This window comes from Rattus norvegicus, chromosome 12 (assembly GCF_036323735.1).
Source record: "Rattus norvegicus strain BN/NHsdMcwi chromosome 12, GRCr8, whole genome shotgun sequence".
Lineage (NCBI taxonomy): Eukaryota > Metazoa > Chordata > Mammalia > Rodentia > Muridae > Rattus > Rattus norvegicus.
This window is the reverse complement of record NC_086030.1, coordinates 34384089-34396626: the sequence shown is the minus strand read 5'-3', so window position 1 is coordinate 34396626 and position 12538 is coordinate 34384089. Positions and strand designations below refer to the sequence as shown.

At 45.0% G+C, this 12538-nt stretch overlaps 1 protein-coding gene across 2 annotated transcripts in view; it reads right to left on the bottom strand.

Moving 5' to 3' along the window:
- Window positions 1–12538, bottom strand: part of Tmem132d (transmembrane protein 132D) — a 647297-nt gene that overhangs the window by 156641 nt on the left and 478118 nt on the right. The gene's annotated exons all lie outside the window — the stretch shown is intronic.

Below are 12538 nucleotides of genomic sequence, written 5' to 3'. Positions count from 1 at the left end.
ATGCTCAAAGCATACCACAAGCTTATATGAAAAAGGCCTTATATATTACACATATTATATGTGTATAATATGTATATGTATATTTATATATTATGTGTGTACATAGCAGAGAAAAATTAACACAAAATTAACAAACTCAAAATTCAATCTCAAAAAGTTGAAGAAAGACGGCCCAAGCCCGAAGAAATTTTCCATGAGGCTCAGTGATTCACAAAAGCCTCTTCTCCAGCACTTGCCTCTGACTTGAGGGGAAACAGAGGCTGGGCTGAGTTTCAAGAGCCCCCTGGGCTGCTGTCTCTCTGAAGAAGGTGTGGCAGAGGGTTTTGTATGAAGTCAGAGAGGGAGACCTCAAAGCCTGCACTGGATTCCAGGTGAGGCAGAGAGGGAAGTGGGTGTGAGTGGTGGGGGTGGGGCTTGTCTTACAAGTGGGGACCTGAATTCTAAGCCTAGAACTCACATAGAAAGGCGGATGTAATAACACACACAACCCGAACAATGATGAGATGGGAGACTGAGACAGAGACAGGAGGATCCCTTGAGTTCGCTGGTTCCAGGCCAGTGAAGGACCCTATCCCAAAAAGTGGAAGGTGCCTGAGGAATGACATCAAGATTGACCTTTGATCTACATACACATACATACCACACATACACACACACACACACACACACACACACACACACACACACACATGGGGTGGGAGGGAGAGAGAGAGAGAGAGAGAGAGAGAGAGAGAGAGAGAGAGAGAGCGCCAAGATCTAGCTCTAGATCTCAGATTTTCAGACTTGCTTTCAAACCTCTCTGAGCCTCAGTCTTTCCATCTATAGCATGGAGCCAGCAGCAACAGAAGAGCCCCTGGGGGCTCTTCTGAGGACTCGCCAGGTCAGTCCCTGCAAAGCCCTGTATGGGCGCAGTGCGTAGTAAGAGTCCATCTGGCTTTGCTATTATTAGGAGAAGTAAATATTAATTTGCATCAAATTGTAGATACGAGAGAGATCATAATTAGAGCCCTAAAAGAAGACGTGTTATAATTTCTCTGGAAAATATAGAGGCTTCTGGAAATAAAGCCCTGTACACATGGAGCTTCGGGAGCGTGGCACTCAGCAGCTCACCCACCCGCCAGCTGTCGGGGATGGGTTTAACTTGGGGAAGTGTTCTGAACAGCCGTTCTCTCTCCCCTGACAATCTTATCCCAGGGCTCCCCAGCAGAGATGATGCCTAGCTTATTCTAACCGCATTGTAAACAAGGCCTGGGGTTTACATAACACCTCGGCCACTGACGGAGAAAAGGCAGCTCTGAGCGTTGTACTTATGTCTGTTTGTACAATGCTGGCGCAAAGTTGAGAGGCTTTGGTAATATCCTGTTTACAGGGGAAGAAAAATTAAAAAGAAAGTCAAGTGCTTTCTTCCTGTATCCCTGCCAGAGGAGTCCTGGGCAGACAGCAGGACAGCTTACACAATGCTGTCTGAAATGACCAAGTTGGCTATCTTTGCTTTGATTCCATTTCTTTCTGCAGCCAAACAGAATGAGTTATCAGGACCAGGGAGATGACTCAGTTGGTAAAAGGTTTGATGTATAAACCGGAAGACCTGTGTTCTGATACCCAGGGTGTGGTAGAGCTTGCACCTATCACCCTTATACTGGCATAGTGGTGGAGACACACGGGTCCACGGTGTTCATTGGCTGGCCAGATTAGCTGAAAGCTGGCTATAAATCTAAGCTGGACATGGGTGATGATGACATCGGATGTTGAGCTCTGGCCTCCATGCATACTCATACATGTGCATGACACCCCCCATGCTCTCCCTGACATGAACATAGATATTCACAAAGGAGCAATTCACAGGTCAATGATAACAGCAGATGTTGTCTGTTGTGCTTGGAAACTAGGAGCTCTACTGCAGACAGGAGTCCACGTTGAAGAAGCCCTGGGGTACACCCTGTCCCAGTTCCTGTTGTGCAGAAAATGAGCATTATTTACTGTTCTGGAAATGCCTGCGGTAGACAGCTCTGAGGCTGGTTAACTGGGCAATGCCTGTTTGCAAGTAGAATGGGTTTTAAACATGAACTCATGCCAGGTTCCAGAGCTCACCAACCTGGGAAGTGACAGAAGAAAGTACGAGAGCAAGGACACCTCATGATAATGAGGGGTAGCCTGGGCTAGGCTGGCTCCCTGAGATAGGCTGTGATCATGGCAGGGAACACCCTCCTGGCAATGTGAAGGCCTGAGGGCAGTTATGGAATCAAGAAGCTAGGAGCATGGTTTTCAGTGATTACACTGGGTTGTTTGAAGCTAGCCTGGGCTAAATTTTGAGCTTTGGCACAAAGAGGTAGTATTTTTGGACCGAGTGAATTTAGCAACCCCAAACATAACTAGTGACGTTCTTAGAGGTGCTATTCAAATGTGTTTTAAAATTAGGCCACTGGTTTCTATAGTTGTGTTTGCTCGTGCGGGGAGATTTTAGGTTTCTGAGAAAACCACAGACTGCCACTCTCCATGGAAAGTATGAGGACTACAGAGGCCCCGCCCCCAAACACTTGGGCTCACTCACATACAGGTGCTCAGACAGCAGCGCCTCCTGTCATGCCCACAGCCCTTGCTCACTTGACGGTGCTGTATCAACACCACAAGGTAAGGATCATCTGTGTTCTCTCATTTCATTATTAACTGAACCCGATCCTGTTTAGCTTCTGAGATTAGACACAATCTCCAGCTTAGGATTTTGTAGTTATGGTCACATTGGTCTCCACAGTAAGTTTCAGCCTAAAGATTTGGGAAAAGGGGGAGGTCTGTAAAACTTGGATTTAAATGGAGTTCTCGAGGGAACTTTTGCCCTCTGCAGCCACATTCATAGATGGCAGGGAATGATGTCAAGGTAAAATGACCTAAGTATGGAAAGGTAGATCTCAAGTGTCCTTACAAGGAAGCTAACTTATCTAGCTACATTATCTAGAGCAGAGTGGATTTTTTTTTTTTTTTTGGTTCTTTTTTTCGGAGCTGGGGACCGAACCCAGGGCCTTGCGCTTCCTAGGCAAGTGCTCTGCCACTGAGCCAAATCCCCAACTCCGAGCAGAGTGGATTTTACCCTGAATGGAGAGTTAGCCTGTAGAGGTGATGGTCAAGAAGGATGTGATATTTAGCTACAGGAAATAGCTCTAGGGAGGCTAAGGCAGGAGGATTGTTGCTTGAAGTCAGCCTGGGCTAAATACGAAGTAAGTTCTAGGCTAGCCTACGCTATGCAGCAAGAGCCTGTCTATAATTTCACATGTCCCCAAATCAGGTCTCTTTCAGACACATCTCTGTTTTGGTACTCCAGTGTTAGAGAGGGAGGTGGGGTCAGCATCCTTGGAGGATCCAGAAGCAAGGCTCAGGAGCTCTCTCTCCCATCCAGCTCTGCATCATCAGCTCTCCTCATTCCCAGTTTCCCTAGTGGCCCCAGTGGGTCCTTCAACAGTCTCTGTGTCAGGTCTCTCAAGATGACCTCCCCTCGCAAAGACATTCAAACTCACACTGCTTAGTTTCTAGTCCCTCTTCCTATATCCTGACTGCCATTGATGGGATAATAACGGAATGCTCTCCCAGCTCCTCTTTGGCATCTCTCTGACTTCTTCACATCCTTCTGGCTCCTTGGGGTCTGTTTTCCTCTTAGACCCTGATAGAAGGCTCATTCCACTTGATGGACTCTCAGCATGTCAGTTGGCTGGAGTCCTGGGAGCCTTAATACCTTCTCTGACCTTCCAAAACAAACGGTGTCCCGCCTTTCCCCAATCCTAAACACCATACAAAACAATTCTGTGGGATGCCTTTGTAATCTTTGGTCTGATAGCTGCCTCCTCTGGTTGATTTCTTCACTTATGTGTTTAACTCCATCTCTGTTTCCTGTCAGCGCTTGCTGACTCCATGGGAGAGACATGCACGACTGTTTTACTTAACCAAACCTTAAACTTGACTCACTGAGCATCACGTGAGATTACGGAGAGCATGCCTAGCTGGATGAGGAAAACCCTACAAAACCGTCTTCATTAAGAAGCAACATAATTTTAATTTAGGATAAATTGCATAAGTATCGCACCGAACACCCACAGAATGCCAATTCATTCATTAATTGACTTCCATTTTCCTGCCACCAAATCCTTTTGGCTGGCATATCAACATGCAAACACTGTTTGTTTACAATCCTTCATGTTTAAAATAATCAATGACCCATTGCCTCGTTTAGAAATCATAAATTGAATATAGCAAGGAAATTAAATGATCCTTCCGACATTGCAGAACACCCCTTAGTTAACCCCGAAATGAATGACGAGTCACCACAAAGAGTGCATCCAAGTTATGTTTACAGGGATTTATTAACGAGAGTTTGGGAAGAGAAAGAACCCTCTTAATTCAGCCACTTCCACCAGGCCATTTGGAGACACTGGGCAGAAGAAAGGCACATTGGAGGCTCAGGGCTTTATCTATCCAGAAGAGGAAAGAGATGCTGTGGGTGGTGATTGACCAGCTCACAATTTTACTTAGATGTTTTGCTGCTAAAAGGGGAGATAGCTTTTAGTCAACGTCTATAAGGAGGCTTCCCCAAGGTTAAGCTGCTTGTATAGATGGGAAGTGTAGACCTTAGTATTCAGGGCACATGAGGTCTATTCAGAATCTCTACCTACCCATTTATTTACAGAAAAATCCAGTCCTCTTTCCCTCTATGTCGCCTGCACATCCACCTGAACAAACACTCTTAAAAGGCACTTAGCTGGCTAGCTGTCAATAGAGAAACACACCATTATCGACGTTATCTTCAGAGAAACAGCTCTCTCGACCCCCTGTAGTACAGATTCCCCTATTTCCTTCTGAAAGTTTTAAGACCCTCACGCAGATTGCCCATGTTCTAGCTGATATGCCCAGTGCTCTGACCACTGTGCTGCCTGTGGGTTTTTACCTGGTGCCTGGTCATCATCGCTTTGCATGGTTACTAATGATTTTGGGATGTTATTAAATCCAGAGGGAAGAGACTTCCCCATCCTTTATCTAATTACTAGTTCCATAATTACCTTAGCACCACTTAGGCACCAAATTATCTAGATAACTTCCGCTCCAGAATTCTCCTTACAGTCCCCGAGGATGTGTCTCTTTAATAACCTCTGTCTTTTTTTACATTAACACGTACCAGGGTGCACGTGTGCTGTGGGCACAATCCACAGTAGAAGGAGCTCTGTTGGATGGAATTCTGTGTAGAAGCTGATCAAACCTATAGTCCAACTTCATGTACAACAGGCCTACTACGTCTTACCATTTAGGAAAGAAATGATCTCTTTCTTTCTGTGCATATCTGTGGGGGGCATCATTCTTGCCTGGTATTGGATACCTAGCCTGCAGACACTGGGAGAGCAGCCTGTCTTTCAGACAGAGCAACTAAGACACGCCTCAATGTGGCTTTTGCTGGAAAAAACAGGGGGCATTCTAAACTCACCAAAGGTCAACAGGTGGTCAAGCCAGATGTCAAGGCATCTTGAGGGGAAAAGAAAATTGAGATCTTAAGGATAAAGGACAAGAAACAAAGAGTCGCAGACAACTAACCCATAAGAGAGCTACCAGAGTCATTCTAGCCACATGTAAGTCTTCTCAATGCTGACCCTAGCGCTCTAACCTTAATTCTAACCAGGGAAGAAGTAGTCAGTGGGGGAGCAGTCATACGTTACAAAGTTGTGTTTGCAGACAGAAATGAGATTTCCATAACAGCCAGACCAAAGGTTCTATGGCCAGAACAAACTGATGAAGCCAACCAGTCAGGGGCAATAAAACTTTGTAATCCAGTACTATGGAAGCAGATGCAGGAGAAAGCCGAGTGCCAGCCTGGGCTACACAGAGAGTTCTAAGACAGCCTGGACTAAGAAGAGCATACAAGATGAGAAAAAGAGGAAAGGCCAGGGGCCACCTGAATTCCACTGACGTCTAGGCTGCTGGCTCAAGCACCAGCACGAAGAAGGTACAGTATGCTGATTTAGTAAAACCCCGAGGCAAAAATCATTTTGGGGCAGTCAATAGTTGATTTTTAATATTTTAATATATCCAGAACATTAGCCGAACAATGTGATGTGAATCCCAACGAGGCCATTTCTATTACTTATTCACTCATTTGTGTATCTGAAGACAGGCCACTGACATACACCAAGAGTTCATTTGCTTGGCCTGAGGGGCCTCTTTGTGAGGTGGGCAGTAATGCTGAGATTCAAAACGACTGGTCAGTGTACTCGAGCACAGGTGACTACTGCGTGCTTAGCCCTAAGTGTAGCAGCTAAATCAACAGTCCCTACAAAGGCTCAGAGGACATCTTGGAAGAGGGGGTGGAAAGACTGTAAGAGCTGGATGATGGGAAGGAGAACTGTGAGAAGCAGTCATCTGGATGTGGACTGGCTGAGACACTCATGAAGTCACAGCAGCTGTGGTCACCTGCACTGGATCAAGTCAACAGCACCAAGCACTAATCGATCAAGCAGCATTAATTGTTCTCTGTAGGTTATGAATGCACACACACACGTGCGTGTGCATGCACATGTGAGCACGCGTGCGCGCGCGCGCGCGCACACACACACACACACACACACACACACACACACACACACACACACAGTTTCAGAAGATGGTTCCCACCAGGGCATGGACATGGTGAATTGAGAGCCATTGGGAGCGAAAAAGGAAGGGGACCTGAGGTCTGAGTATACAGAAGTCACAGTTTTGCTCTGAGCAACTGGAATGATGGGACCGTCTGGCTGGGGTGGGGAAGTTACCGGAAGGAATGGGTTGGGAATGTGAAGATCGTGATTTCTTTTTGGTTTAAGACATGCTGGTTTGAATTGCCTACTAGGCAGCCACGAGGAATGAGTGAGCCTGGAGTTCTGGGAGGAATTCCAGCAGGAAGACGCACATGGTGGGATTATCAACAAATAGATGGTATTTAAAGTCACAAGAAAGCACAAGATTGCCAAAGAGATGGAAGTTGGCAAAGAAAAAAAAAAAGAACCCCACAGCCACTACCTCAGAACAGAGTACTATTCATGGGACTGATGGGGAGGGGTGAGGAATGAGCTGGCTGTGAGCAAGGAAGAGAATTCCAGGTATGTGTTCTCCTAGAGCCTTGAGTTCCGAGGCTCTATTATGCCTGTCTCTGTTATGATCAGAGTTAGTCAATGAACCAACGCTGATCATACCCATCTCAAGAGCTACCTACCATCAACATGTTCAGTTAGAGACTCAGGATCCGTAGGATTTCATTGGGGTGACATGGTGATGGAGTCTATACTCAGCTGTGGCAGAATCATTCACATCAAAATCCTCCCCATCCAAGGCTCATGGACCATAGAGAAAGAGGAGGTGGGAAGGGCCAGCAGGTGGAGGGGGGGAGGATGTGAAATGATGACTTCTGAGTTGCTATACAACATCGGCTCATAGCAACTGTGGTTGCCTGAACATGACCAAGCTCATCGAAATCTCACATGAGCTGTGGAGCGGGTCCCTACAGGCCTACCTTTGGCTGAGGAGCTACTGGCAGCTCATGGCTGACAAGAAAGGACAAATAAGTGTGTCACTGGGGGCACCCAACATGCCTGTGGATGACCACACACATGTGTGTACATGGGAAGTGCTAATGGGATTCATAACGTCATTGTCTTAGAGTTTCTATGGCTGTGAAGAGACACCATGACCACTCTTATAAAAGAAAACATTTAATTGAGGCTGGATTACAGGTTAAGAGGTTCAGTCCATTATTGTCATGGCAGGAAACATATTGGCATATGTGCAGACATAGTGTCATATAGGTAGCTCAGAGCTCTTGATCCGGATCAGCAGGCAGCAGGAAGAGAGAGGGAGGGGGAGAGGGAGAGGGAGAGGGAGGGGGAGAGGGAGAGGGAGAGGGAGGGGGAGAGGGAGAGGGAGGGGGAGAGGGAGAGGGAGAGGGAGGGGGAGAGGGAGAGGGAGAGAGATAATGGGCTTGGCTTGAGCATTTGAAACTGCAAAGCCTAGCCCCAGTGACAAACTTCCTCCAACAAGGCCACACCTCCTAATAGTTCCACTCCCTGGTTAACAAGCATTAAGTCTATGAGCCTATGGGGGGCCATTCCTATTCAAACCACCACAGTCACTAATGACAAACAATAGAGAGGACATGAAGTTTGGGAGTGAAAGCATGGGGACACTAAGGAAAGTTGAAGGACGTAATAGTCGATGGGGATGGTTAACACAGAAACGATTAAAGAAGACGACGACATGAATTTGAAAGACGACAAGGAGGGGTATATTGGAGGGTTTGGAGGGAAGAAGGGGAAAGAAGAAATGACATAGCAATGTTTCACTCTCAAAAATATAACACATCACTAAAATACATTATATAAATGTATAAAACTTTCAAAGAACAAAACTGGGTATGGTGGTACATGCCTTAAATCCCAGTACCTGCAAGGCAAAGGCAGGTGGATTCTGTGACTTCAAGGCAAACTTTGTCAATACAGCAAGTTCCAGGTTAGTCAAGGCTGTATGGCGAAACCCTGACTGAATTTTTTTTTTTTTTAATTTTTACAAAAGAGACTTGTACGACGGACCAGTGCATTTCCCATGAAGATTCTCTACAAGCTTGATCATTAACATGCAATCCAAAAATGAGACATTCAGGCCAAAGGCAACTCTTCTGTCAACCCTTTAACTACAACAGTTCTGTGGCTATGGATAAGGCTTGGGAGACTGACTCTGGATTGAAATGGAAAAGATGATGGACCATCATTCTGAGGGTGCTCTGCACTGAATATTTAGATGCAGGAAGTTGTTTATTAATGCTTAGAGATAGATAATGTTGCGGCCTCCTTAATCCTTCTCAGCAGGTAACCCCCAGCCCAGTGTCTTACAGTTAGGAAGGGTTGACAGATGATCTCAGAGAGGCCAGGATGGGGTACACACAGCAGGTCTTACATGACCTGTCATTTGCTCGCTGTCAACAACTGTGGAAACAACTGTGGGGTTTAAATAGGAGATATGGAGATCCATGGTCAGTTTCTAAAAGGTCACCATCTACAGCGTAGAGAAGATGCTGTAGGGGGTAGGTGGCAGTGAGACATACGAGACTAAGGACATGCCGGGGTAGCTTGCAGCACAACAGTATTGGATACATGGGAAGCAACATGGGAAGTGAGATGGTTTGGCCATGGATGGGAGGCACAATCAAGGTGTGCAGTTATGGCCATGGGAAAGAGGATTCAAAAGCCAACTTATAGATGACAGCTGTCAATCATGTACTGAACACTGTAGCTCTCTTCTATATCTATCCATTCATACACTGTCTGTCTGTCTGTCTGTCTATCTATCTATCTATCTATCATCTATCTATCTATCTATCATCTATCTATCCATCCCTCTATGTGTCTATTAACATTATTTAGTCATATATCATCTTTCTACTAGACCTATCACTCATCTACTTGTCATCTGTCTGTCTGTCTATCAAGTATCTCCATCTATTGTTGGTTTATCTACCTATATCTTATTCAGACTATCAACTGTCCCTCTATCTTTCATCCGTCTTTCTTCTACCATTCTTTTTATTACCTGTAAATGCACCTATCTACCATTCTATCATTTATCTCTATTGATTTTTAGTCTATACACCTACCTGTTCTTCAGTTTGTGATCTAGCAACTATGTAGCATCTATCACACATTTATCTGCCAACTATCTACCTTTTATCTACTATCTATCCTTTATCTACCATTCATATACACATATGTATATATTTCTATCTATACTCTATCTATAACCTACCTATTATCTATCATCTATCTATAATCTACCTTTCATCCATCTGTCATCTATCTACCTATTATTTATCATCCATCTATCTACCCATCATTTATAATCTATTATTTATTACCTGTCTGTCTATCATCTATAAATCTGTTATCCTCTATCCTACATCTATTTATCTATTATCTACCTATCTATATCTATTTATCTATCTATCTATCTATCTATCTATCTATCTATCTATCTATCTATCTACCTATCTATCCAACCTACCCATCATCTATCAATCATGAACATATCTGTTATCATCTATTTATCTATCATACATCTATATTCATTTATCATTTATCTATCCATTTATCTGCCATCTAGCCTATCCTATCACCCATCTGTCTGCCATCTATCTACATCTATACAACATCTATAGCTGTGTCGTCTTTCACTTTCTCTGATCCACAGCCACAGCCTTCTGAGTCCCCTGCTTCTCTGCTCTGTCTATAGGGAGGCCTGGTTCACCCAACAAACTGTGCGTCACTTTCTGTCCCAAGAGAAGAATAAAAAAGCAGATGATCCCTGCTGGAGGTGTTGTGGGGTAATTGAACCACAATATGGAAAATACTCAGGTTATTGCGAAACATATTATGGCTGATCTTTCTAGCAAAATGCTAAGCTGGTGGGACCAGTATGGTGCTGTTTGGTAGACAGGAAGAGGGACCCCTAAGATAGGAACTTGCCACTGTTGCCATGGGCAAAGTTGTCAGAAGCATGAGCTTCTGTATGTTTTAATGTATGTAGTCCTACTATGCTAGAAGCTTCTGACATCACACACTTCCCACTGAGTTGGGCTATAGCTTTGCGTTGTTATCTTGCTTTGAAGATCAATATATATGGAGGCTCACCATCACCCAAAGATGGGGGACAAAGCTTCTGCAGCTTGCTCCTCCCAGGGAGCAAAGATATAGCCAGGGGGCTCTATCACATGTGTAACTAGGAGTGTTCAGGCACCATTGTCCCGATGGTTGAGAAGTATCAGTCTGGGAGTATGATCGGGTCTTTCTATTCGTGTGATATTTAGCAACTCTTCTCCAGGACCTTCCATTTTTCCATATAAAAAGTCATGGTACAGACCGTCTTTGTCCTTGTTGAGCATCTCTTCGGCTCTATTTGACAAACTCACATCTTTTCTCAGTAAGTTTCACTATTATGATTTCATCACTACAGAGGGAATTCCTTTAAACAAAGGATGGATTTCTCTTAAAGATTTTTTGTTTTGTTTATGGGTCTGAGGGTCAGTATGTGCGCTATGTGTGTGCAGTTCCTGTGGAGGCCAGAGGAGGGCACTAGACCACAAGGACAGGAGTTGCAGGTGGCTGGCTGTAAGTTGCCTGATGTGGGTGCTAGGACTCTTCAAGATCAACAAAGACTCTGAGTCATCTCTCCAGCCCACTCTCGTAGATTATAAAACAAATCAAATTATTTATTTCTATGTGTTGGGGTTGGGATGCATGACCCACAGTGCACCTATAGAGGTCAGAGGACAGCGTGAAGGAGTTGGTTCTCTCCTTCTACTGTGTAGGTTCTGAACTAGACTGAACTCCAGTTGTCTGGGTTGACAACAAGTACCTGCTGAGCCATCCCAATGCCTCACCACCACCAAGGATGGGTTTTTCTAGAAAGACAAAGGTCATAAGTGCCAGCCTTACACTCAGGCTTATGTCTAAAGTATAAAAATTTCCACTTATCTCCATGTCTTCTTTATTTTTTCAACACTGGGGATTTCACCCACATTCTTCCCACACAGGAGGTAACATCGTCTCTCATGTTTGCTGCTGAAAGGTTGAGGATAAACTGAGACCTTGAATCGTGACTTGGAAAAGTGCCTGCCATGTCCCACAGGGGCTCCCAGGTATCCTTCCATAGGGCAGCACTCTGCTACTTTAGAGTCCCACGCCTCCTGACTCCAGCTCACGACTCACATGGTTTTGCTATTGGTAAACTGAGAGTAGCATCTTTCCCATCTTTTCATCTGTTTGCGCATGCGTGCATATGCGCGCACATGCGCATGTGTGCTGGTGCATGCATATGTGGCGGTCAGAGGTGTTTCCCCAATGTGCTCCACTTTACTTTTGGAGACTGAGTCTCAAGGAACCTGGAGCTCACTGATGAAGCCAGGCTATCCGCCTGTGAATATCAAGGATGTGCTGTCCCTGCCTCCCCAGCACTAGGATTTCATTCACGCCTGGCTTTTTATGTGGGTGCTGGGGAGCTGAATTCAGATCTTCATGCATATGTGGTATGCACTCAGCTAGGCTACTCTTTTCTGTCTTTTTAGATGGGATCATAAAGTTCCCTGACAACCAGGATCATTTCATTGAACAGTGGATACACAGCTATTCACATGGGTATTGGGGGTCGCCAGCCTAGCTCCTTTCACCCGCATCCAAACAGAAAACCAGACAGATGCGAAACATTCCTCATCAGAAGAATTAACAAGCTGGAAAGAAGGTAAGCGGCAGGCCAAAGCAAAATGGAATTGATTCTGAAAACTAGGGTGATTGTCGGGGGGAAGACATGATTAGACGTCATTAGGGCTTCGATTGAAGGAGATGTTTAGATCAGCCTGGTACGTGTTTGGTAAATCCCTTCTGATGGGAAGGTCACAGGTTACACATAAATACATTTCAGAACATTAATTCCAGTCCGAGCGCAGTCTTCACCATTTAATATCACCATCCCGACTCTAATTTAGCTGTTGACA